At 43.7% G+C, this 26,247-nt stretch overlaps 1 protein-coding gene and 1 long non-coding RNA gene across 2 annotated transcripts in view; both read right to left on the bottom strand.

The window, feature by feature from the left end:
* Positions 1-26,247, bottom strand: part of NSA2 (NSA2 ribosome biogenesis factor) — a 370,209-nt gene that overhangs the window by 322,288 nt on the left and 21,674 nt on the right. The window lies entirely within an intron of this gene.
* On the bottom strand, positions 21,004-24,404 carry LOC310688554. Its single transcript, XR_014517034.1, has 3 exons — positions 24,350-24,404; positions 24,079-24,200; positions 21,004-21,282 (listed from the first exon to the last, which is right to left on the bottom strand). It is a non-coding gene; the product is annotated as an uncharacterized lncRNA (long non-coding RNA).

Below are 26,247 nucleotides of genomic sequence, written 5' to 3'. Positions count from 1 at the left end.
GCAGGCAGTAACGCTTCTGAACACCAGTTTCTGGAAAGCACAGGAGGGCAGAGTGCTCTTGGGCTCAGACTCTGCTTGCTGGTTTCCCACAGGCATCTGGCTGGCCACTGTGAGAACAGACTCGATGATCCAGCAGGTTCTCCTTATGTTCTCATGTTCTTTTCTTTCCTTGTAGGATTTTTGTTTACTGTGTGCAGTACAGTGGTACCTCTGGTTGCGAACGGGATGCGTTCCGGAGGCCCGTTCCAACATGAGCAGAACGCAACCCACGTCTGCGGTTTGCGATTTGCCGCTTCTGCGCATGCCCGTGATGTCATTTTGTGTGTCTGCGCATGTGCGAGTGGCGAAACCCGGAAGTAACCCTTTCTGGTACTTCCGGGTCACCGCGGGACGCAATCTGAAAGCGCACAACCTGAAGCAAACGTAACATGAGGTATGACTGTATATCTTAAACTAGTCACGGCATCTTCTTTCCCACAGCATCACACCAAATGTCACTTGCTTTATTCCTGTCTGCATCTATCTGCAATGAGAGAGAGAGAGAGAAGGAAGTAGTAACATCACTCCTCAATTTCAAAGATGTTTGGGATGACTTCCACTGATCTTTGAGGTGACCTAACACTTGACTTCTTATTTGTGAGTTCTTGATAACTTTGACATAACATTCAGTACTGTAGACTCTGGGGTCTTCCTTCAGTCGCCTTTCACTATATTCCTTCAAGTTCCTTTTCCAGCGACAAAATGGCAGTATTCCATCTGTACTGCACAATCGATGGGTAGGTGTGGGAAGCAAACAGCCTTACTGCTGCTGCAGCAGGAGGAGGAGGCAGCAGCCTGCATGAGCGATAATAGCCATGCACTTGTCCTCTTTTGTCTTCCAAACCATCATGCCAGATACACACTCAAGCACTGGCGTGAGGGAGTGCACAACCTGTCAGGTATAATCCATAAAACAGCAGTAAAAGGATAGGCCTGGTATTTGCAGCTTTATCTTATACTCTTTGTATAAGGAGCTCATAGTGACTCAGGGAGCATATGGTTCCCAGGCTGGTTTTCTATCCAGGCAGCTTACAGGGCGAGACATGCTCAGTTCCCACAGTGTGCTTGTTCGACCAGAGCTTTTTCTGTTGTACTCCTCCTTGCTAAGCCAAAATCAAACAGTGCCTGGGGGCTGTACCCAATGCTAGTTCTACTCAGAGCAAACCCACGGAAGGTAATGGAACTTAGTTCATTAATTTCCACTATATTCTGAGTCGTACTTGGTTGGGTGCAATCACTAGTCAAAAGTACCATTTTGAAATGAGATGTAGAAAAGGTGTATAACAACTAAGGAGCACACAAATATTCATGCATATATAAATATACTTTCTAACAGCAAACTCAGATGGTGAGTGTCAACAGGATTAAAGGTAGAATAGGCCCATGAAGAAACAAGACTGAAGCAACCTGATTCTACATAGGGTTGACATACAGTGGTACCTCTGGTTACGTACTTAATTCGTTCCAGAGGTCCGTTCTTAACCTGAAACTGTTCTTAACCTGAAGCACCACTTTAGCTAATGGGGCCTCCCGCTGCTGCCACGCCGCCGCCGCATGATTTCTGTTCTCATCCTGAAGCAAAGTTCTTAACCCAAGGTAATATTTCTGGGTTAGCGGAGTCTGTAACCTGAAGCGTATGTAACCCGAGGTACCACTGTATTTCAAAAAGTAACCACTGAAAATGGTTGCCTAAGATCCAGGATAAAGCGCCGCTTTTCAGAAATCCCCCCCCCCCCGGATGTCAATTCCGCCTTTGAAATCCTGGTAATGTCTGGGGAAATCCGGATGTATGGCAACCCTATTCTACAGCTCTCTAAACCAGCTATAATATTGGAAAAGGCAATGCCTCAACCTTACAATGGCTCTTGGAAGTGTCAACACGTGTATACATAGAATAACTACAGTATAACCTAACTGGTCACATTGCAGCTCTAACTGCAGATTGTTCTGAGACTCAAAAAATCAGCTTATCTGCAGATTTAGCAGGGAGCCTTCTGGCCAATTTGAACTATAGCTGAGCAAGGTCTTTTTTCATAATTAACCTTTGTTCCGATGACTGTATAATTAAGCAGGCATCTGTTTTTAGATTTATTTTAAGTTAACTGTGGCTTTCTACTTTTTCATAAGAAGTCTTAGAAAGGAGGCTTAAAAAATTCTCATGCTGGTAATGAAAAATCAAGAGGGCCAAACAACATACAAATGGCACAGCTACTTATCCGTTTAATCAGCCTGACAAGACAAGAGGTATCGACTACAGAATAATCCACAGAGCATTGCTAGTGAAAACTACCCCCGAGATATAAGGTTGGGATTCGTTGTTAATGAAAGTGACCCTGCAGACCTACTATGCTGTCTGTCCCCTAAGAAATTCAGGGATTACAGCCAGTGGTAAATGGTTCTGAGGGAAGTGGTGGCAGCCTACAGAGCTTTGAATATGATTGACCTAACTTGAGAGGCAGCTGTTATGGAGGAGGGGAGGAAGCAGTTTCTTTACCCCTCCCCTTCTGTAGCACTGTACAGTCATACCTTAGAAGTTGAACGGAATATGTTCCGGAAGTCCGTTCTGCAGCCAATCGGAAGCTACAGAAGCCCCGGCGGATGTTCAGATTCCAAAGAACGTTTGCAAACCAGAGCACTCACTTCTTTTTTTTTATTTTTTATATAAATTTTTTATTGCGTTTCTTTCCATAGGTTCACAAAGGTTTACAAAGCAAGAAACAAGAAACAAATTTTAGAAATAAACAAGAATAAAAAAGAAAAAAGAAAAAATTGAGTATGTTTCAAATCATCTTTCTATAGGTTACTTTCCAATGGACCTCCTCACATCCTCCCAACATTGCGTTCTTTAAACTAACAATATCAGCAATTTATTACCTTATTTCACCGCTTACTGTACCTTTCAATTATTATGTTACCAATTTCAAAAATTTGTAATTCAATTTTAGTACCTTTATAATAAACATAATATGTTTGTTTCAAATTGTCTCCTTTTTTTGTCATAACTTACTTTATCATTTACCTAATCAAATTGCAGAAGCATAACATTTCCTAATCGTGCACAATCTTAACATTCAAACAACTTATAGTATTTTTGCAAATAGTCCTTGAATTTTTTCCAGTCCTCCTCAATTGTTTCCTCGCTCAGATCTCGAATTCTGCCAGTCATTTCTGCCAATTCCATGTAGTCCATCATCTGCGTCTGCCAGTCCTCCAGTGTGGGTAAATCTTGTGTCTTCCAATACTTTGCGATAAGAATTCTTGCTGCTGTAGTTGCATACATAAACAAAGTTCTATCCTTTTTTAACACCTTCCGGTCCACCATGCCCAGAAGGAAGGCCTCCGGTTTCTTGGGAAAGGTATATTTAAATATACCTTAAATATATTTAAATACCTTTTTCAATTCATTATATATCATTTCCCAGAAGGCCTTCACTTTCGGGCAGGTCCACCAGAGGTGAAAGAATGTCCCTTCTGCCTCTTTGCATTTCCAACATTTGTTATCAGACAGGTGGTATATCTTAGCTAGCTTGACTGGGGTCATGTACCACCGGTATACCATTTTCATAATGTTCTCTTTCAAGGCACTACATGCCGTAAACTTCATACCGGTGTTCCACAACCTTTCCCAGTCCTCAGACATAATGTTATGTCCAACATCCTGTGCCCATTTTATCATAGCAGATTTAACTGTCTCATCCTGTGTATTCCATTTAAGCAGCAAGTTATACATTCTCGAAAGTACCTTAGTTTTTGGTTCTAACAATTCCGTCTCCAGTTTCGATTTTTCCACCTGGAAACCAACTTTTTTATCCATTTTAAAAACCTCTTGAATTTGAGCATAATGTAGCCAGTCTCGCACCTTACCTTTTAGTTTATCCTGGCTCTGCAGCTTCCAGTTATCTCCAGTTCTTTCAATTAATTCCCAATATTTTGGCCAATAGGCCTCCATATTGGGTCTTTTTTTTAGAGCCTTGGCCTCCATCGGTGATAGCCACCTCGGGGTCTTACTTTCTAGTAAATCCTTATACTTCATCCAGACGGCAAAAATTGCTTTCCTGACAATATGGTTTTTAAACAATTTATGAACTTTCGCCTTGTCGTACCACAAATATGCATGCGAACCAAAAGCATTGTCAAACCCTTCCAGATCTAGGACATCAGTGTTCTCCAACAGGAACCAATCCTTCAACCAACAGAAGGCTGCAGCTTCATAATACAACCTCAAGTCCGGCAGGGCAAACCCCCCTCTTTCTTTCGAGTCAGTTAGTATTTTGAATTTTATTCGGGGCTTTTTGCCCTGCCAGACAAACCTAGATATATCCTTCTGCCATTTTCCAAAGCATTCCACTCTGTCCACGATCTGTAGGGTTTGAAACAGAAATAACATTTTCGGCAAAACACACATCTTTATAGCTGCAATTCGACCTGACAAGGTAAGTTTCAATCTTGACCAAATTTCCAAGTCCTTTTTAATTTCCAACCAACATTTTTCATAATTATCTTTGAATAGATTCAGATTTTTGGTGGACAAAAATACCCCCAGGTATTTCACTTTTTTAACCACACTTAATTCTGTTTCTTTCTGATACCCCTCTGTTTCTGTAGATGTCAAATTTTTGGCCAAAACCTTAGTTTTTTGCTTGTTTAACTTGAATCCCGCCACCCGACCAAACTCCGAGATAAGTTCAAGAACTCTTTTTGTGCTAGATTCTGGCTCCTGTAATGTTAAAACTAGGTCATCTGCAAAAGCTTTCAATTTATATTGTTTCGCTCCGACCTCTATACCTTGCACCAACCGGTCCTCCCTAATCATGTTCAGCAACACCTCCAGGACAGAAATAAATAGCAGAGGAGATAGAGGGCACCCCTGTCGTGTCCCTTTTTCAATTTTGAGTTCCTCCGACACCACATTGTTCACTATCAGTTTAGCTTTTTGTTCTGAATAGATTGCCTCTATTCCATTTTCAAACCCCCGCCCCACTCCCATCCCTTCCAAGTTTTTCTTCATAAACATCCAAGAAATGTTGTCAAATGCTTTCTCCGCATCAATAAAGATTAGCACCGCCCTTGTGTTCCTAATCCGCAAAAGCTCCAAAATGTCGATAATGTTCCTGGTGTTATCAGACATATGTCTACCAGGGAGAAAGCCTGCTTGGTCCTTATGAATTACTTCATTTAGTACTTTTTTAAATCTACTTGCTAAAATGTCTGCAAATATTTTGTAATCCACATTCAGGAGTGAGATGGGACGGTAGTTCTTAAGCTGGGTCTTTTCCAGTTCTGACTTGGGTATCAATGTGATGAATGCTTCTTTCCACGTTTCCGGTGCCCTCTTCCCCTCCATAATCTGATTGCAAACCTCCAACAAAGGTTGTATCAAAAAGTCCTTCAAAGTCTTATAATATTTGGAGGTGAGCCCATCCGGGCCTGGAGATTTGCCAAGTTGCATATTCTGAATGGCACCTTCAATTTCCTGTTGAGTTATTTTGCAATTCAGGATTGATCTTTTATCTTGGCTTATTTTAGATAGTCCATTTATCTTTAAGAATTGGTCTATTTCAGATTCTTTCTGAGGCCCCTGTGCATAAAGATCTTTAAAGTATCTGTGGAAGCACTTCCTGATTTCTTCTGGTTTCTGAACTATTCTTCCTTGAATCTCTAGATTTGTAACCGTGTTTAACTTTTGTCTTTTTTTCAGCTGCCATGCTAGCAGCTTTCCACATTTATTTGCTGATTCAAACGATCTCTGTTTCATTTGTTTGATTTTCCATTCTATCTCTTGGTTAATCAATTTCGAATATTGTGCTTGATGGAATTTAATTTCTCTCAGCACCTCCTTTGACTTTGGTTTAGTTCTCAACTTTTTTTCTCCTTCACTTATTTTCTCTAAAATTTTCTCCTTTTTTCCATTCCAGAATTTTTTCTTAATTGTGTTCTGTTGAATCAGAAACCCTCTCATGACTGCTTTACTTGCGTCCCAGATCGTTCTTTTTTCCACTGTAGTGTTCAAATTTATTTCAAAGTAGTCCTTTAGCGTTTTTTGGGCCTTCTTCACGATCTCTTGATCTCTTAACAAGGTGTCATTCATTCTCCATCTAAAGGATCCGGTTGGGATAAGTCTCAATTCCATTTTCAAAGCATTATGGTCGGAGCAGGTTTTTGGGCAGATTTCCACCTTTCTTGTTTTAGGTGCCAGCCCTCTAGATATCCAAATTTGGTCGATTTGTGTCCATGACAGGTGGGCCTCAGAAAAAAAGGTTCCTTCTTTACCCAAGGGGTTCTTTGTCCTCCATATGTCAATCAGATCCATATTGTCTGTCATTTCAAAAAAAGTTTTAGGGAGTCTGCCGTCTGTTGTTAAGTTTTGGTTTTGAGATTTGTCCATATTTGTTGACACCACCCCATTCATATCTCCCATCATAATGATATTAGAATAGTCCATATAGTCCAGCATAGTCTCATGCAGCTTCTTGTAGAATTCTGATTTCCCGTCATTTGGTGCATAGATTCCTAAAATCATAATTTTCTCTCCTTGTGTTTGAATCTCAATTGCCAAAATTCTTCCTTGGTCATCCTTAAATAAAAATTTTGGTGACAGGTTCTCCTTTGCATATATCACCACACCTCTTTTCTTGACTTTATCCGATGAGATAAATTCTTGACCTAATCTTTTATTAATTAGCACTTTCCTGTGGAGCCTGGTCACATGTGTTTCTTGAAGACATATTATATCCAATTGTTCTTTCTTCAAAATATGAAATATCCTCCTTCTTTTTTCCGGGGAATTTCCGCCATTTATGTTCCAACTAAGTAGCTGCAGAGACATCCTGTTCTATTATATTATTCTTAAAGTGGGGTGTCTTCCTTTTCCTCAGATCCTGAGGGTGTGGGCGTTGGCCCGCCTCCAGGCGGTGCTGGTATAGGTGGGGGTGGTGGCCAAGTCGCTCCTTTTTGAAGATCTTCCCCGTGGTCGTGCAGGAACTTTTGATTGTCTTCAGTTGTTCTAATTTTAACCTTCTTTTCTTTGTAAGTAAAAGATAATCCTTGTGGAAACTCCCACCTATAGGGTATTGCGTTGTGTCTCAGCAGTTTTGCTAACTCTGTGTAGGTGGCTCTGAGGTCCAGCAGCTGTCTCGGGATATCTCTGTAAATTTCCACTCTTTTATCTTGTATTTCAATTGCTTTTTTAAAGTGAAGGCCTAGAATTTTGTCTCTCTCTTCCTTTGATCTTAAAATTATCAAACAGTCTCTGGATCTGTCCTTCCTTACCAATCTTCCGAGTCTGAATGCCGAAACAATTTTAAAGTCTGTGTCTTCCTTTATACCCCAGAACTTGGAAAATTCTTGTGTCAAATATCCAATCAGATCTCCTTGCTCAAGTTCTGGGATGCCTCTCAATTTAAGGTTGTTTTCGCGATTTTTCAATTCGACCATTGACAGGTAGGCTTGTTGTTCCCCCACCTGTTTATGCAGAGGCTTAACTTCTCCCTTTATCTCCTCGACCTCCTTCTGTAAAACTCCCACTTTCTGAATAGCTTCCCCAGCTAATTCACGATTTTCAGCTGTTGCTCCTTGCAGATTCTCTATTGCTTGTGTGTGCTGGGAAACTTGTTCAGTCAATTTTTGAATCGAGGATGTCGCTTTATCTATTTTCAAAGACTGGTTGTCCACCTTTTGATTTAACTTTGACAATTGCTCCAATATTTGTTTCAAAACTGCGTCTGATCCACCTGTTGCCATATCTTCCTCGGTGGGTTTCTCAGTCTTTTCAGCTTCCACCTTTTGTGCCACCAGCACAGTTGGAACCGATGATCGGCGTCCTTGGGTCAAAGTTGTTTGTAAAAGTTGTGCTGGTTTTTTTTCCTTTTCTTTTTCCTTGGCCTCTTTAGTTTCCTTGGCTTTAGATGCTCTTGTTCTCCCTGCACCACTCATTACACATCTGTCAATGTTCAAGGTCAGATTGTCTATTGTTCCATGGGAAGGACAGATCCAATTGTAAACAGTCAGTAAGGAGAAAGTCAAAACAAAAGTCAGTTCCCAGGTTTTTGTAATCCCAAAGCCCTCTAGGGGGAGTGCCACCAAACTTCAGGAACAAAGAAGGAAGTTTTCCGCCATTAAAATTCCAATTTGACTCAGTTCAAAAAATACAATAGTCCCTGCACAGACCAAAAGTTCCCCAGAGCACTTTTTAAAGTTAGACAAAGTTTCATAGAAGGTGACTGTAACAATGTCGCATCCAGTCTGTTTCTGCTCAAAAGTATCAGTTAAGCTCCAATGAGTTTCAGTAACTGTATCCGCAGTTTAGCAAGTCTCTCCTCCCTGGCAGCCCGACAATCTGGCTCTTTAAAATTGCAGCCCAAAAAGTAGGAGGAAAGTCCCAACTTAATGCTTAAAGTCCCTTTTATTCAGTAGCAGTTCCTATCTTCCACTTAGAAGAAAACAACTCCAAAAGTGCACGAAAGTTTAAACTTCCCACAGTCCCTTTTAAGGTGCTTCCCGCTTCTCAGATCTTTGCTTTGATCTTGCCAGCAATGCCGGGAGGCGGACTTCCCTTTTCTCGTCTCCCGGTTTCAGCCAAATTCAACAGATTGTCAGATTTTAATGCCCCTTACTCACGGGTATGTTGCTTGCAGCTTGGTGTTGATTTTTGGGAAGAAAGGTCAGCGCTCATCTGCAACAGCCACGCGGCTTCGCTTCCGCGGAAAGAGCGATGAACTCACAGCACCGCCCCCCCTCCTTCACTCCGGATCTCCTTACGGGGTCCCTTCTGTGATTTTGGGGTAGCTTCTGGTGCCCGCCGAGTCCCACGGCCACGGGCTCACTCTACCCGTGGTTTTTCTTAGTGGGTCGCCGCTATGCCGCAGCGTGCGACCCTTTTCCGCGGAGCCCCTCTTCAGAGAACGAAGAGGACCGCCATTACAGCTTCGCGCCGCCTCCGGAAGTCCCAGAGCACTCACTTCTGGGTTTGCGGCCTTTGGGAGCCAAAGCATCCGAGTACCAAGGCGTTCGGGATCCAAGGTACGACTGTAGTCTGTTAAGGGTGCTGTGAGCTTTTAGGAGACCACAATTCCAGCATCCTTAACAAGCTAAGTTTCTCAGTATTCTTTTGGTGGAAGCCACAACTGTTAAAGTGCCATAAGAATGCTTGAAATGTATGTTGTGGATTGACCCCCAGTTCAGTTGCAAGTGATATTCTGTCAGTTGGCCTTTGTTAATTTTGACCTTTTTTAGAACCTGCTGTCACTGAGATTGGCAGCAAGTGCAGAGCAAAAGCCGTTCCAATGGAACCAGACTGATACCAAGTGAAACTCACATAAAGAGTCGCTCAATATCCAATTAGGAAGACAGTCATCACGACAAAAACAAACATAAAGGGCATTTTGCATTGGATATAATTAATTCCAGGATAACATCTCAGAAGCAATGTTTGAATGACATCCAAGATATAAACTGTCATTCAAGCATACAGCACTTATCTGTGTATTCTTCCATCAACACAAGTGAAGGGGGGGAGGGAAGCCTTAAGGAAATCTTTTTAAAAATGAGGAAATTAGATGTGAAAGCTAAAACTCTATAACTAAGCAGTTGTACAGCATGCAGTTAATTCTAAAGGGCATTCAATTATCATTTTTAACCCTGCCAAATGCAAGTATGGCTTAATTAATTACTCTGTGATTGACATGTATTTTGAGTTATGAAGTTACTTTGAATATATTGTAATAGAAGCAGAACAAGATGGTTGTAACCACATAAAAATGGAAAGGTTGTTATTTTTCAGCTGAGGCTTCTTTATTATGGTAAATGGGGCACTGCTCTGCCAACTTCAGTCTGTTGCCTGTCAGCTCCCACCTACCTGCCTGCCTTCTTACAACCACTCGGGGCGGGGGGGGGGGCGGGCGGTGGTGGCCCTGGCTGTGAACTTCCTCCTCTTTAGTCTCAGTTTTACCCTTGTAGAATTCAGGAGGAGGAAGGGGACAAAATAAGACTTAATACACATCTACACCATCTCCAACATCTGCCTCTCTCTCTCTCTCTCTCTCTCTCTCTCTCTCTCTCTGATGAGCCATATATCATTTCAGTTTATTGGAGGACATGATGATTACACTGGTCAACAACAAATTTGTTGTCTGTGTTTTTTCAGTTGATTTAGGACGAATCTGATGCGCTGAATCAAAAAATCACATCGGTTTTGCTCAATCAGGTCAAGTTTTTGAGCTATGGCCACATGTCTTTTTTTACGTTTTTGTTCACATGTACGCTTGTGTGGAGCATTTTAGAAGAAGTTGGTGGAGGTAAAATGCCATGTTGAATAATTGTTTTGATTGGAAATGATTATTTTAATGACAAGAAGTATTCAGGTCTGATAGTTCTGGGTGATTATGTCAAAAAGGGATCAGTTTGAAGTCATAAAACCTCGAAATCTCGGCAACCAGTTTGCCTCTATACCCCTGGCTCACTCGAGTACACTGAAGGAGAACTATGAAGCGGTGAAGTATGTGCTGGAGAAAACTGGTTATGATCAGCATAAGTGGTTTATTTGTGTTGACCTGAAGATGGTGAACTTTTTGTTGGGACAACAGTCTGGACCGTGCTCAGCATTACACGAAGAAGGACTGGCCTGTGCGGGAGGAATTGGTGCCTTGCAGAAAAAGGAACGTAATCAACGACCCTCTGGTGGACAGAGACAGAATGCTCTTCCCACCGCTGCACATCAAGCTCAGCTTAATCAAGCAGTTCACCAAGGCTCCGGACAAGGATGATGACTGCTTCACTTACTTGTGCCAGGCTTTTCCAGGATTGACCATGGAGAAGTTGAAAGCTGGCATCTTTGATGGTCCTCAGATCTGTCAGCTCATCAGAGATCCAGAGTTCAGAAACTCAATGAACGAAGTGGAACTGGAAGCGTGGAAGGCATTTGTTCTGGTAGTGAAGAACTTTCTTGGCAACAATAAGGCCAGAAACTATGCAGAACTTGTCAACAACATGCTGACTGTTTTCAGAAACCTGGGCTGCAACATGAGCGTCAAGATTCACTACCTATTTTCACATATGGACCGATATCCTGAGAACCTGGGTTCAATGAGTGACGAGCAGGGAGAGAGATTCCATCAGGACATGAAAGAGATGGAGACCAGGTATCAGGGTCACTGGGACGCAGTCATGATGGCTGACTACTGTTGGACTCTGAAGAGAGACCTCCCTGCCGCTGAGCATTCCAGGAGTTCCAAGAAACAGAAGTTCAAGCCCTGAAGTTTGAAAAATGGTGAAGCAACATGCAATTTACGTGTACTTACCTTTATCAATGCCCACCATTCAGTTTACAGTAATCGATGTTTCTATCAGGTAATCAATATATGATGTTGGAAAAACATTTTTTCCCTTAAAAACATATTTAGGATGATATGTGTTGACAAAAATCAGCTGATAATGCCACAAAAATGTAATAGATTTTGTCACAAGATCTGATTTTTTTCAAACCAACATAACACAAAAACCTGACCTGATGGAGAGAAACAGATGCCATTTCCTGATTCAGCAGTGCAAAAATACCCTAAATCAGTTGTAGAAATCTAGACAACATTCAAAAAGTAAAAAAATGTTGCCCAGTGTTATTGCATGGCTAAAACCCAGCTTGCAACTAACCATCAACAATACAGTCAGGTTTTAGAACCAATTTTCCAGGCAGTACGTATTTGCCATTTCACGGTTCTTCCACTGGCACAGTTTTTGCCCCCGCCTTCAAACCATGCCTAGTTCTTGTTATGTGCATTCATGTCACAAGGTCCTGCCCTTCTCCTCCTTGTTTTTATTTTGTCATGGTTGCTGTCCATTTCTGGTGGTGCCTTCCTCTAATTTCAGCCACTTCCAGTTCCTCTGCTTGTCTAGATTTTGTTCCCTCTGGTGTCTTGCACTCTGACATGACCGTGGATTAGTGTCTTTCTGTGTACTTTGCAATTCCCATTCCTGAATTAATTTTTTTGGTTGCAGAAATGTGTTTGTTTGTGAAGGTCTAGGGAGAGTTAATGGCTTGCTGATTTAGAACCCGTAGCAAGATATGCAAAACAGGCAACAACACAAAAAAATCTGCCCCCCCCCCAAAAGGTAAAGGAGGTGTGTGGTTCTTCTACAACAGTATGTGGAAATATTGGATAAACAAGATAGGTGTGGAACCACAGAGAGCTTCAGGAGACAAAACATATTGGGGAAATGTGTGTCTTCCAACTTTTTCTGATGCAAAACCAGGACACACAACTTCTGGGATGTACTCCTGGGAGTGTCACATGACCCGCACCTCACTCTCACCCTGAAAAAAGCATGGGGGGGAGTGTTCACGTGGCATCGAAAAACACATGTTTTTCAGCACGTGCAAGATCACAGTCCTGAAAAAGTGTCTTTTCAGTCAAGAGCGTGTGAGAGCGCAGCACCCAAAATGGCTCCCGTGAGCAGCAGGGCCTTTGGAAGGTATAAAAATGTCCATTTTTAGCTGTGGTGCAAATGTGCCCAAAGCTAGCTCCATCTACCATTGGCTCTGTCTCCCTGTATTCTTAGCTTTGGCTCCACCTACTGTTGGCCTCCGCGTCTTCCACCCTACCAGTCACAATGGACGCCAGCCATTACTGTGTTTTTTAATATCTTACTTCAAACCATGATTGTTCCAATTCAGCACTGCTGATTGTGGATGGAAACAGGCTTCCAATCTGGGGAATGGAAGCAGAAGCGGCTGTGGCTCAGTGGTAGAGCATCTGCTTTGCATGCAGGAGGGCCCAGGTTGAACAAACCCCTGTCTGAAACTCTGAACAGCTACTGTCAGTCAGTATCGATGGTACTGAGCTAGATGCAGAGTTTCCCAAACTTGGGTCTCCAGCTGTTTTTGGACTACAACTCCCATCATCCATAGCTAGCAAGGGATGATGGGAATTGTAGTCCAAAAACAGCTGGAGATCCAAGTTTGTGACATTCCAGATTAATGGTTTGAATCAGTATAAAGCCTGCTTCCTATGAATGCAAATATGTACTATGAATCTATAATGTGATGCTTGCCTAGGGCCCACTGAGCTAGCTGGGTGCATCTGCAAATGGGAATGCCCTCTGGGGCCCTCAGTGATTATGCACAAAGAGTTATATGCAACTAGAGCTGCCTTTGGAGCCTCTCGCATTGCCTGTGGGCCGGAAAACTTCCCAGTGGATTCTTTGCCTATTGGCCTTTTCTTCCATCTCTTTCACCAATTGATTAAGGGTTGGGGTTGGGGCTCTGGCACAAAGGGAGATGAACTTCAGGAAAGTTGAGCAATATATCTCACTTGTGTGAATGACTTTCTCTGTGCACATCTATCAGGGTTGAGCTACCAACTAAATCCCTGTGTCTGTTCACTGGTCCATCGAGCTTAGTATTGTCTCTTGGTTGGCAGCAGCTTTTTAGCATTTCAGACAGGTCTCTCCCAGCCCTACCTGGGGCAACCCAACCAGATGGGCAGGGTATACGGAATAAAATTAATATTATTACAGTATTACCTTGAGGATGTTAGGGTATTGATGTTCCACCTTAAGAGCAGGCATGTGGAGTTGTTGTATGTCACATGTCTGTTTACTTCCAGCACAGCCTGCTGGGAACTTCCGTTGTGTATAGCTTTTGCTTATGCTTCCTGCTCTTGGACATGAAAAGAGAGCAGACATGTTTTCTTTGTCCTGAACTAAGCTGAATAAGCTGCTTGTAAATATGCTTTACATATGCCTCTGTCCGCCACTTCTGTTGCGTGTTATTCACTCTGCTGATTAAGGCGGGCTCAAGCTTCTGAAGGCTTCTGAAACTGTGTGCTGCTGTTTTGATGCTGTTCCAAGGACCGGAGTTTGCCCGGCTGCTGGCCGGTGGGCTGGAGCCAGCTGGGGGCCTGCGAACTGCCCCCGTTCCCTTGGACACATCCCAACAGAGATGCCAGGGATTGAACCAGGGACCTTCTGCATGCAAAGCAGTTGTTCTACCCCTAGGCCATAGCCCTTCCCATCCCCTTCTGACATTTTGCAGATGAAAGGAGAAACTTGTTTGTGACACCTCTATATTCAGGGCAGGAATGGCTTTTGAACCTGCCCCAGCCGATCACAAATTGTGAAAGGCATTGCTTGAACTGCAGTGGGGTAGGCATCAAAGGGGAGCCCTGTTTCCTTACCTTTTGTGTTGTCCCCTTAGTCACTGACTTTCGAAGGCTAGAGGCAGGGGGCTACAGTGTGGCTAAAATTGCGGGGGGGGGGGCGGTCAAGGGGCCAAAGTTTTGCTCCCTATCAAATCAAAGTTGACATGTGCAAACCATCCAGAGGGCTGGACCACAACCCTGCCTTTTTGCGTGTGTGTTTGTTTTAATCCAAAACCCACACTGCGGTTTTCTGAATCCCTGCAAAAGCTGCTGTAAATTAGCTTCATGAGGACCGAGGTCTACGTGGTGTGCCCGGCGCAATCAAAGGACTGAATTTTCTATTATTCATCAGCCATGAATCTTTAATGGATCCTCTTCTGCACAGAGAATCCGCTTCCCTCCCACCACCATCATAAAAAGCTGCACGCAGGCTGCCAAAAAAATTCAAGCGGCTCCAAGTGTGCAAGCCAGCAGCACTGCAGACATGGAATTCATTTGGAGAGGGATGTTGTTTTTATATGCGCACGAGGAGGCTGAGGCCTGGAAGGCACTGTGGCACAAGGAGAACAAATGAATGCAAAAGGGAAAAGGGAGGGGAGAGAGAAGGCGATTTCAACACCAAATGATGTCTCTTCAAATGGTGGCTAGTGGGTACTATTATTATTATTAATGACCCAGAGACAATTTGGCTTCTCCTTGCACCTCCTGCTTCTCTGTAAGCTTGCTGTAGGGCATGATGCCAGTCACCAGCATGGTTGGTGGCTCATACAGGGCATACGGGCAGCAGGAGCAGCAGCTTCCAGGTCCCTCTGGACAGTCTGTGCCCACGAGGCAGAAAAACCCAGATTCTCTTTTCCAGAGCTTGACGCTCTCATTCTATTCTCATTTTGCATTCCCTGCTGCACTTGACACATGGTGTCTTAACCCATTGGCTTAATAACTGCCTGCGGGAGTGTCCTGCTCCCTGTTTCCCAAGTGTTTTTTGGTGTGTGTGTTTTAAAGAACCTAATATTTAAAACAATTATTACTAGGTATTGTTTTCAGTCTAGCCCACATGCTCCATTTTAAGAGTGGTCTCTGTGTTCCATTTGCAGTGCCCCTTCTGCCCCCGGTCTGACAAAAGGTACTGACACAAGCCTTCACCAGTTCCTGGACAGGCAGATATTCTGTGGGCAAAACTGCCAGGTTTCATTTCCTTGGGCTGAGAGAGCACACAGATACTCCAAAGGCATGCCATCTATGTGGGGCCGTGGGAGCCAAACGCCCCCCTTTTCACTGTGGGGGCCCTCCCACAGCTGCAACTAGGCCCCATCATGCATTTCGGAGAGCAAGATGGGCCCGTCAGGTCTCCTTCTACTGTGTGTCAGGGACTGGACTGAGGAGGGATGGTGGAGACCGCCGCCCCCTCCTACACTTCCTGGAGAAGAGGGAGACAGTATAGATTTAGAACAGTGGTTTGCAGAAGGTCACAGTTCAGAGGCTGCAAAGGGGAGAAGCTGGGAAATATTGGGAGAGGAGCAGGAGGAAGAAGAAGAAGCCCCAGGAGAAAGACAGCTGATATACAGTGTCTTTAGAAAGCATTCCAGACCCCCCCTTCCAAGAACTGGCGAAGCTTCATGCTCTGACACCGGGGGGCAAAGAGCAGGTGGGGACGGGGCTGGTGTGTGCCCTGGGGGCATGGTGTATGTCCTGGGGGCATGGGACCCCACCTGCAGGGGTGTGGCACCCAGCGCAGGCGGGGGGCAGCCACGATGGCACCCTACTGGGATCACGCTGCCAGGGGCGGTGCGCTCCCCCCCTGCATCCCTCTTCCTCCGCCAGTGCTCCCAGGTCCCAGTGGGCATTGAAAATAGGAGAACAGAAAGCTCAGAGGGAGAAAGCACAGATCAGCCAATGAAGGGATGATGTATAATAGGAGAGACGGAGGGGGCAGGGCTTTACTTGGAGTAACGCCATTACTGCAATAGAGAAACTTTTCAAAGCCTCTCTCTGTGAATACTGAATAAAAGACTATTCTCGTTTACCTAATTCTTGGTTGCCCATCGTGGAAGGGATCAGATTTCCTGAAGCCTGACACCGTGTGACATCACACACTAGGGCCACGCAATATTGGGCAAAACCTGACGCGCCTGCACTCCAGGTGCCTTTGTGATATTGGCTTCAAACATAGAAGCAGACAACAAGTGGAAGCAAGTGGGCCCTCCTACAAGGCAGAGGATCCCATACTCCACGTCTGCCATCTGCCCTTCTGGTCATTCAGTTCAATGCTGGCATGAGGGGTGGAGCTAGAGGCACTCCCCCTCCACCTATTGGCTGTGCACATGAAACAGGGGGTGGGATTGTGCCTCTAGCAGCTGGTTCCAGATGGCTGGCTGGATCCTAAGCTCCTTCCTACCCTGGTGGGCTACTTGGACAGGTGGGCGGGGCCATCCGGCTGCCAATCATCCAGCATCACCACAACATAAGGTGACGGAAAAGGAAAGAATCAGGAGTGCACTCTCAGTTCTTTCATTTCTTCTTATTTATTTCAACAACTTAGTGTCTAAGTGGTCCTGAAGGGAGTATTGATTCTTAATCTTGAAACGAACCGTGTCTGCAAAGGAAGAGCTCTGCCACAAGCAAGGAAGGCATTTGGCCCTGAATTTAAATTCAGCCAAATTTGAAAAGCGCTGAGTGAAAGCCTCACTGCTGGAGCAACAGTCAGGAGCTTCCTATAATGCTCCCTTTCTTTTGCAGGCACAGCTTTACCTGCCCCACACCAGATATCAGGTGTGATGTCAGAGGTGGGGCAGGTAGGCATGTCTGGGAGCAAATGGCCTCACAGGCCAAATTAAGACTCCTGGTCACATGAGCAGGAAGCATAACCAATCAGAGTTCCCATTCACTAATCAAGACATTTATTTATTTATTTATTTATTCATTCATTCATTCATTCATTCATTCATTCATACATACATACAGACAGACAGACAGACCCCATCCATCAGGTTGGGTTTCTTCAGCCACTCTAGGCAGCTTCCAACAAAATATTAAAAATACAGTCATACCTTGGGTTGAAGTTGCTTCAGGTTGAGCTTTTTCAGGTTGCACTCTGCAGCAGCCTGGAAGTAACGGAACACGTTACTTCCAGGTTTCACTGCTCGCGCATGCGCAGATGCTCAAAATGACGTCACACACATGCACAGAAACAATGAATCGCGACCCGTTTCAGGATGCGAACAGGGCTCCGAAATGGATCCCCTTCACATCCAGAGGTACCACTATACAATAAAACATCAGACACTAAAAACTTCCTTAAACATCCATTTGTGTATGCATAGCGACCCCTTTTAGACTATCGCCAACCATGTGGCCTCTGCAAAACATGGCCACTGGGCACATCAGAAATAGAGCTGTTGCTGGCTGCATGAGCCCGCTCCCTCTTCCATGCATGCAATAACCAAGTGGAGACAGTTGGGAGGGCTGTGGCTCAGTGGTAGAGCACATGGATGACCCAGGTTCGGGTCCTGGCATTGTCAGGTAGGATTGGGAGAGATTCTAGCCTACAGCTCTGTTGAACCACTGCCAGTTGGGTCGGTGTAGACAATCCCCATGGTTAAGCATCCATCTTTTGACTTGGTATAAGACAGCTGTCTACATAGCCTGGATATTGAATATTTATAATTGCGGGAGGGGTGCATTTGCCTGAATAACTGAATAGGGCTAATGCTGTTTTGAAACTGCTGCTTCTCATATTCTGCCAAGTGGTGTCTGGGGCCCCACCCCTGTAAGTGAATAGCCCATTCAGGGAACTATCCACAGCCATTAAGAAATATTAACATTCTTTTGTCAAATCCCAGACACTAATCAGGCATCCCTTTAAGGCAAACCCATCACGATTAGACCCATTCACAATCATCAGTCAGCGGAGCTCATAACACTCCTCTCCGCCTATTAATAGGCAAAAGGACTCATGTTCACCGTGGGCACAAGCCACTGTGGTTGCACACATAATGTCAGCAATAATTTACAATTTCCAAAACTATATGAGAACAAAAACACAGCTACCCTTCAAAATTTGCACTTCTCTGAATTTTGTGATGCAGCCCCCCCAGCCAACCAATGTGTACAAAAATACATATAGTGGGGCAAAGTGTGCAAAGAATGCACATATTTGTAAAAGATAGCATACAGAAATGCATTGTGTTAGTGAAACCTGCTTTGCAAAGATGTGTATATTAGGCAAAATTGCATACAAACGTGTGTATATTAGGATAAATCTGCACTAAATGCTAATGAATTTTTGTAAGGACTTTCTAAAAATTGCAATCTGAAGTGGAAACAGAGATCTGAATTTAAGGCTGAAAAAATGAGGTTTGAGAAGCAGCAGCAGCTATCTAAAAACTAGGTGTTCTGGCCTGCAGGGGAAAGCATCTCTGAAGTGAACATTTCATCACAGTCCAAGATATGGGAGTTGCTTGCTCTAAGCTGCTGGCCACTATGCTACAAAGCTCTTGTTTGCTTAATTTAAACCACTATACAGTGGTACCTCGGGTTACAGATGCTTCAGGTTACAGACTCCTCTAACCCAGAAATAGTACCTCGGGTTAGGAACTTTGCTTCAGGATGAGAACAGAAATTGTGCGGCGGCAGCGGGAGGCCCCATTAGCTAAAGTGGTACCTCAGGTTAAGAACAGTTTCAGGTTAAGAACGGACCTCCAGAACGAATTAAGTTCTTAACCCGAGGTACCACTGTACCTATTTTCCTCCGTCAAACTTTGGAGGGTATGCCAAAATCTAGAGTGAAGCAAGATGTTCAGTATGAAACTCATTACCATCATCTCCTAGTTTTACAAATTGGCATGTCAATAAATAAAAAGGCTGCTGTAAAGGTTACAGAAGCACACTCAGAATTCACCCTCTGTAGGGAGAAGGGTCCCAACAAATTACTGGGACTTCTCTTGAGCTGCCTGAGGTAACTTTGTTGGAGTTTAAAGCGGTTACTGACCCTCCTTTCCAGTACACCTTCCTCATTCCCAGTCTGTATCAGCTTCCTTGTTCAAGAAGTCTTCAAGGGGAGGAAGTGTATTCCACCTGGATGGAGCTTGATGGAAGCCAACAGCTGGCCTGGTCTTGTCCTTTTCTCCCTCTCCTGACACCTTCTCTGCCCTCCCCACATCTCACTATTCCAGAACTGAGGGTCGTCCATTGTCTGTGGCAAGTCTCCCCAGAGGCCTTGTCCTTTCACAGTAGGAAGAATGAAATTGTCAGAGAGTTACAGAGCAGAACCCACCACTTTTTGGAATATTAAAAAATGAGGCAAATAGCAGGTTTCAGACAATTATTGATGGAGAAACAATGCAAAGTTAAAACTTTCCAGGATAGCCATCCAGATGTTGTTTTATTGCAACTCCCATCAGCCCCAGCCAGCACAGCCAATCATCAGAGATAATGGGATTTGTATTCCAGCAACATCTTCAGGGTATCCCATTGGTTACCCCTCATTTTGTTGGGGGTATTGGTCATTCATTTTCAGGAAACTGTCTTTGTGAGTTTCTGCATGTAGGATGAAACTCTGGCTGTGGAGCTGGATTGTTTACACAGGTGCAAAGATAAGACAGTGAAGTCATGGACATGCACAGTGCGTTGTGTGAGTGTAACTAAGAGAGAGTTTCGGTTTTGATCTGCTGAGGAGATGCAAGCAGATCTGCTGCTGTGGGGATCCACAGCAGTCTCTGTAAATAGCAACCATTAAGCTTAATGACAGGCAAAAGAGTAATCTGCTTAGAACAGTCATCAATCAAGACTCAGGGCCAATTTCCTCAAGCTTTGCTGTGGACTGTATTTCAACTCTGCTAATGCCTGGCACAGCGGAAGTGTGCCAGGTGAATCTGTTTATAGCAGCTTTCATGCCACACATTTATACAAAGGCCAGGTGAAAAAGAAGAGTTTCGCCCTGGTGTTCAAAACTAATCAATTGTCTGTGCCAGTCTAATCTCAAGGTGATTGGGGGTGTGCAGAGAGAGAGAAGTATCCTACAGCTAGGGTACTGCCACTGAGAAGGCCCTGTTTTGAGTACAGCCTGAGGCCTGTATGGTGATGATATAAAGAAAAGCGCTCCATGGTAGATCTCAAAACATGGGCAGGACAATATAGGAGGAGGTGCTCCTTGAGATAGAAGGAACCAAAGCTGTTTATTATGTCTTCATATATCAGAATAAGCACCTTGGAGTGAGCTCAGGCACTTTGGAGATATTGTATCATCTTGTACAGTTCTGCTATTCAACACCCTCATGGCTGCATTTTGCACTAGCTGTCTTCAAGGGCAGCTGCACATAGAGTACATTACAGTAATTTCCATCTGCTGGAGGGAGCAGAGGCTGACATTAATCAGTCACTGTAAGCAGACTGGATCGTTTGCTCAACACTCCTCTGTCCTGTGTCCAGGACTGACTCATTGATCACCACTCTCCCGATGTGTTGCCTCACCCGTGATCTTTATGACTGCATCACTCATTGAGAAAGGAAGTACCAGGAAAATAATAGGATGGGTAATCCCATTGTACAGCCCCTGATCCCCTACAATTTGCTTCCTGTACGCAGATTTAAGACGAACTTTTTGCCCTGGCACACATGAAGATGTTTGTACAGCATTTGCATTTCAGAAACACATTGAAAGCAGATTTGGTTGCCTAAATAACATTGCTGTCTTCTGTTCCGCACACAAGCTAGAAGAAGGTTCATAGGCAGAGCTGCACATCTGTTTTGATTCCATGCACATCTTATTCCATTTAAAAACTGATGCAGAGGTTTGTTTTTAATTTTTGTTATGATTTATATATTTATTTATAGGCCATCCTGAGTTTGATTTTATCACAGAAAGGCAGCATACAAATCTGCAAACAAACAAATCTCTGAGAATCCTTTCTTCTCTGGCTAAGCAAACTTATTGTCCTAATTACAGTGGAGATAAATTGAATGGGTAGTATCTATGGGTGATAGATAGCTAAATAAGTCATCTTTGGAGTGAACTCTCTGTATGACTAGTGTTAGACATCTATGCCAGGGGCTCCCAAACTGTAGTCCACAGGCTACCAGTAGTCCAGAAGCTTCATTCAGGTGGTCTGCGGCATGTCTGTAAAAATAGAATTAAAAATCCTACAGCATTACCATAGCACATTACAATTGATATGATAGTTAGAAAAATCAGCAAGTGGTCCAAGAAGACCCTCAACAATGTTCAAGTCATTCATGGCGGGGGAAAGCTTTGGAATCATGCTCAAGGAAGAACTTCTGGCCAGGGGTGGGAATGACTGTTCCTGATTGCCACATGGCTTCCATTTATGCCTATCTCTATATATAGATATCTGTCTCCCATCATATTACACTGCTGCTGTCTTCACTGTTGACAGAAGCAGATGAAATTTGCAGGCAAAGGAGCCTCTCCAAAGCTTAAGCTTGCCAAACTGCAATGGAAGCAAATGCACATCCAGGGACTTTTGTGTGGTTGGCCCAGAAGCTGCAGCACAATTGCTGACAAGGGTGAGATCCTGGAAGCACATTTCTCTTCTGCTTAAAGATCTGCACCAACTGCTGATATGCTACCAAGCCAAGTTTAAAGACTTACTATTAGTATATCAAGCCCGTAATAGCTTGGGATCAGTGTTACTGGAGGGATTGCCTTGCTCTCTATGTGCCCAGTTGACTGCTTTGCTCAGCTGAACTTGCAAGTGCCAGATAGTGCTTGTGCCACATCTGTGAGGAGTGGAGCTTTCAGTATGGCAGCATCAGTGCCCCATAACTCCCTTTCTCTTTGTGTTTCTTTAAGAGGTGCTGGAGGAGACTCTTGAGAGTCCCATGGACTGCAAGAAGATCAAACCTCTCCATTCTTAAGGAAATCAGCCCTGAGTGCTCACTGGAAGGACAGATCCTGAAGCTGAGGCTCCAATACTTTGGCCACCTCATGAGAAAAGAAGACTCCCTGGAAAAGACCCTGGTGTTGGGAAAGATGGAGGGCATAAGGAGAAGGGGACGACAAAGGATGAGATGGTTGGATAGTGTTCTCGAAGCTACAAACATGAGTTTGACTAAACTGCGGGAGGCAGTGGAAGACAGAGGTGCCTGGCGTGCTCTGGTCCATGTGGTCACGAAGAGTCGGACACGACTAAATGACTAAACAACAACAAAGAGGCTTTTTGGCTTCTTTCTAGACACAATCGTCACTCAAAGTGGTTGACAACCATGATTTAGATTCCCTGCATCTTACGTAGTTCCTCAATATTTTCTTTCCTCAGCCCATTCTCACAGCAGCTGCCCTTACTCTGTCACAGCAGTCATTTTCACTGGACCACACTGCTGTGTGACCCCAAGAAGACTTCGTCAAGGCTTACAGCTTGTGTTGACTTAGGATTATACCTCTGGTTCCACTATCATGCTTCAGAAGCTCTAAGTGATGAGCTAACTTGCTGTTCAGGCAGTAAAAGCTCAGAGGCCATGATGCTTTGTGTGGGAAATGAAAACAAAGTAGCATCTTCCCTTCCCTTATTCTGTACATTTTCTTCCCGTTATGGGCCCAAAGACCAGCTGAGTCCCTGACACCTTGTTTGGTGATGTGAAGACAGGAAAGAGATTTCTCAATTAGCTTTAAATTAACTGCCTCTTGCCATTCTGGGTTCCCAAAGGATCAATGTAGGGGTGAGCTTGAAAGGATCTTTATGCAGCCTGCTGGGGCGTCTTCTATGTGACTATCAAAAAGCAGAGGGGAGAGAAATAGGGAGCTGCTGTTTCTCAACCCCTAGTTTAATGGTTTAATTAGGAACCCTTTGCAGTTTTAGTCTCAGCAAGCACCATCTGGCATTTGGCTTCAGATGTGCTCCATTTTCATTAAAGAGGGACTGTAGAAAAGTGGAGTTTTCTATCATCTCATCTGCTTAGGTCTGGAGACTTAGGGGAGAAAAGAGAGGAAAGGAAAGGAAAGGAAAGGTCACAGGAGCGGCTGGCAGTGAGATTCATCTTCAGAACTGTAATATATTTGTAGCTCGGGGTACAAACTGTCAAAAATGTAGTTTATTTATAAAACACACTTTTGCAGCTGCAGCAGCAGCAACAACGGCCGTGTACACAGTACAGAAATAACAATAGCAATAGAAACATTTTTTTAAAATCAGTAAAACAGATATTAGTCTACCTGATTGATGATTGATGTTTCTAGCATAGATGTTGTGGTTAGATTCTTTAGACCGGGGGGGGGGGTGCTGATTAACTACAATTCGCTTCTTCCTTGACCACTGGCCATTCTGGCTGGGGTTGATGGGCATTAGAGTCCAACAACATCTGTAGGGACACATATTAGCCACCTCTGCTTTAGGCCTGCTACTATTAAAATGTCTGTGTTGTTTTCACCATCCTGTCTTACACTGCTCTTTTGGCCATCATTCTCTGTATCTGAAATTTGGTGCAGTGATTCAGTTATTGCAAAATAAGAAGGCAGGGTCTTAGTGAAAACCACAAGTGCAGTCTTTGACTCCCTTCCGGTTGAATACAATGGTACCTCTGGTTACGAACTTAATTCGTTCCAGAGGTCTGTTTTTAACCTGAAACCGTTCTTAACCTGAGGTACCACTTTAGCTAATGGGGCCTCCCACTGCCGCCACGCCTCCACCGCACAATTTCTGTTCTCATCCTGGGGCAAAGTTCTTAACCCGAGGTACTACTTCCGGGTTAGCGGAGTCTGTATCCCGAAGTGTTTGTAACCCGAGGTACCACTGTAATGCCCTCTCTTGTAGCCTTCTATAAACAGGGAACTGAAACAAAATTATTTAAACTCTGTTTGTTTGTGGCACAGTTTGGAAACGGTATGCTGTTTCCAACTTTGCTACATCTGTGCCCTACTGTGGAAACCACAGAAAACCCCTTGTATAAATTAGCTTACCTGAAGTTGTGGATAAAGAAATAATGGTGAATTAAAAATCATGCTCTCACAGATGTCATCGTTTGCTCAATTAAGTTGACACCAAGCTTTCCTCCTGTACATTTGCACAAGAATCCATGACCCTGCAAGACAATAATAAACCATAATCCTGAACAACTCCTCTGTGGCTACTGAGGCACAACTTTAATTAACAAAATTGGGAGTAAAGCACAGGCTCCCGATTGACTAAAATCTTTAAAGCCTATTAAAGTGTGATCCCTTTCGGTCTTACCGCAATAATTGTCAGGCTAAGCAAGAGTGATGAAATTATCCTTGCTGTATCCTGCTAACCTTTGAGAGGGTAAAGAAAATGTACTATGATTTGGATTTGCAGTGTCTCCTCCTTTCACAGTGGGTCATAGAACATAAAATGTGATTGTCTAGAAACTTCATGGCATTAAAAAACAACAACTCACTGTTGCAAAGAAAATAACTCCGGACTGCAACAGGCTGTGAAATTGAGAGGACTGCCACATGGCACATTCACAGAGACAAAAAGTGGGAAAGGAAGCAGCCAAGGAGTGGTTGCAAAAATGTAGATGAAAAGAATGCAGCTGTTTAACAAGTCATCCAACCATCAAAAAGGAGGGGTATAAACTCAAACCCTTGTCTGCTTTTTATTTTATTTTTAAAGCAAGTTAAGTTTGACTTATTGCTGCTGGTGCCTGGTGCCTGCATTTTATATAACCAAAGAAAGAAAAACATAGTCTAATGTAGTCCGATGGCGGGTTAGGGATTATAACATATGAAACGGGAATGGCATGGCCTGAAGTTGGAATGCAGTGTGGTGAACTGTACGGGACTGTGCAACATCAGCCCCTGTGATTGGCAAACAGTATGCAGCTTCCAGATTGGCCAAGTATAATAGCTCCTGCCTTTGCCTGGTTGGCAACAGTTCAACTCTTCCTATATGCTGAAATCCAGATCTTGGCCACCTGTTGTTTCCAGCAAGTTCACACTCTCCAGATTTGGGTACAGCCATATTGTGGCACTGTTTCAGATAATACCTACTTTAGATGGGAAATATGCCTATTAATCCTCAGAGCCCCATGCTGTACACTTGCACAATACAACACAATGTATGAGAAGCTGGCTTGGGGCAAACTGACTACCTGAATAGACTATCCCACACCAATAAAATATTAAAGCAGGCTCAGACCAGTAATAATTCCACTGCTTACAGATGCTTGCAACAGACTTGTGCTAATCTTTCTGAGCTCTACATGACATGTCTACATTAATGGATAGGTTTGCCCCGCTTTATCCCGGAAGGAAATCTGCTGGTGCAGAGACAACAGGATAAACCTTCTAGGTTATAAGTGTTCCGGCTGAGAACCTTTGGGCACAATTAGAGGTCAAAGTCTTTGTGTCCAATCTTGACACCGTGAAGTCAACAAACAGTTTGCCCTCAGGCATTAACAAGGATCTCTGGTCATCTCCTGAGCTGAGTTCAAGAGTACTTTTATGGGCACATGACTGTTGTCTTCTAATGAATGACTCTTTAGAAAATAACAAGGCAAATGCTTATTAATGGTGAAGGCTTCATCCATTATCAAAGTCCAGGCCCCTGCAGAGGTCAGAAAATGACTGGAGGAGGAAATCTTATTTTAACCATCTGTCTCAATAATTCAGCATGTCAAATTTAGTTGAGAAGACAGACTTTGTTTAGGTTTGAGTCATTTAAGAAAAAAGGAGAAGGAGAAGGAAGAAAACAGAATTTTATAAACTCCTCAGGAAGAGCCCTTCATCAAAATCCAAGAAAAATCTAATCACATGTTTAATTTGATCAGTGTTCAAATTTAAAACATTTTTTTCTACCTGTGAAAAATACGGCTGCCTGGCTGTATGCTGAAAAAGTTTCATACACCCATTTATTTAAAATAGATTTATATTCCACCTTTTCTCCACAGAGTTGGTGGTGTGCAAACTTCTCCCCAGCTCCATTGTATAATCACAACAACCCTATGAGGTAGGCTAGGCTGGAAGACAGTGATTGGCCCAAAGCCATTCTGTGGACTTCTTGACAGATTGGGATTTGAACCCTGCCCTCCCAGGTCCTAGTCCAGCACTAGTCCGTGTAGAATTATACACAGTAGTATTTTGCTGTTCTTCCCCAAGAACAAAGCCCAA

This window comes from Podarcis liolepis (assembly GCF_965112155.1).
Source record: "Podarcis liolepis genome assembly, chromosome: 11".
Classification (NCBI taxonomy): domain Eukaryota; kingdom Metazoa; phylum Chordata; class Lepidosauria; order Squamata; family Lacertidae; genus Podarcis; species Podarcis liolepis.
The sequence above is the reverse complement of the archived record's forward strand: the minus strand, read 5'-3'. Positions and strand labels throughout refer to the sequence as shown.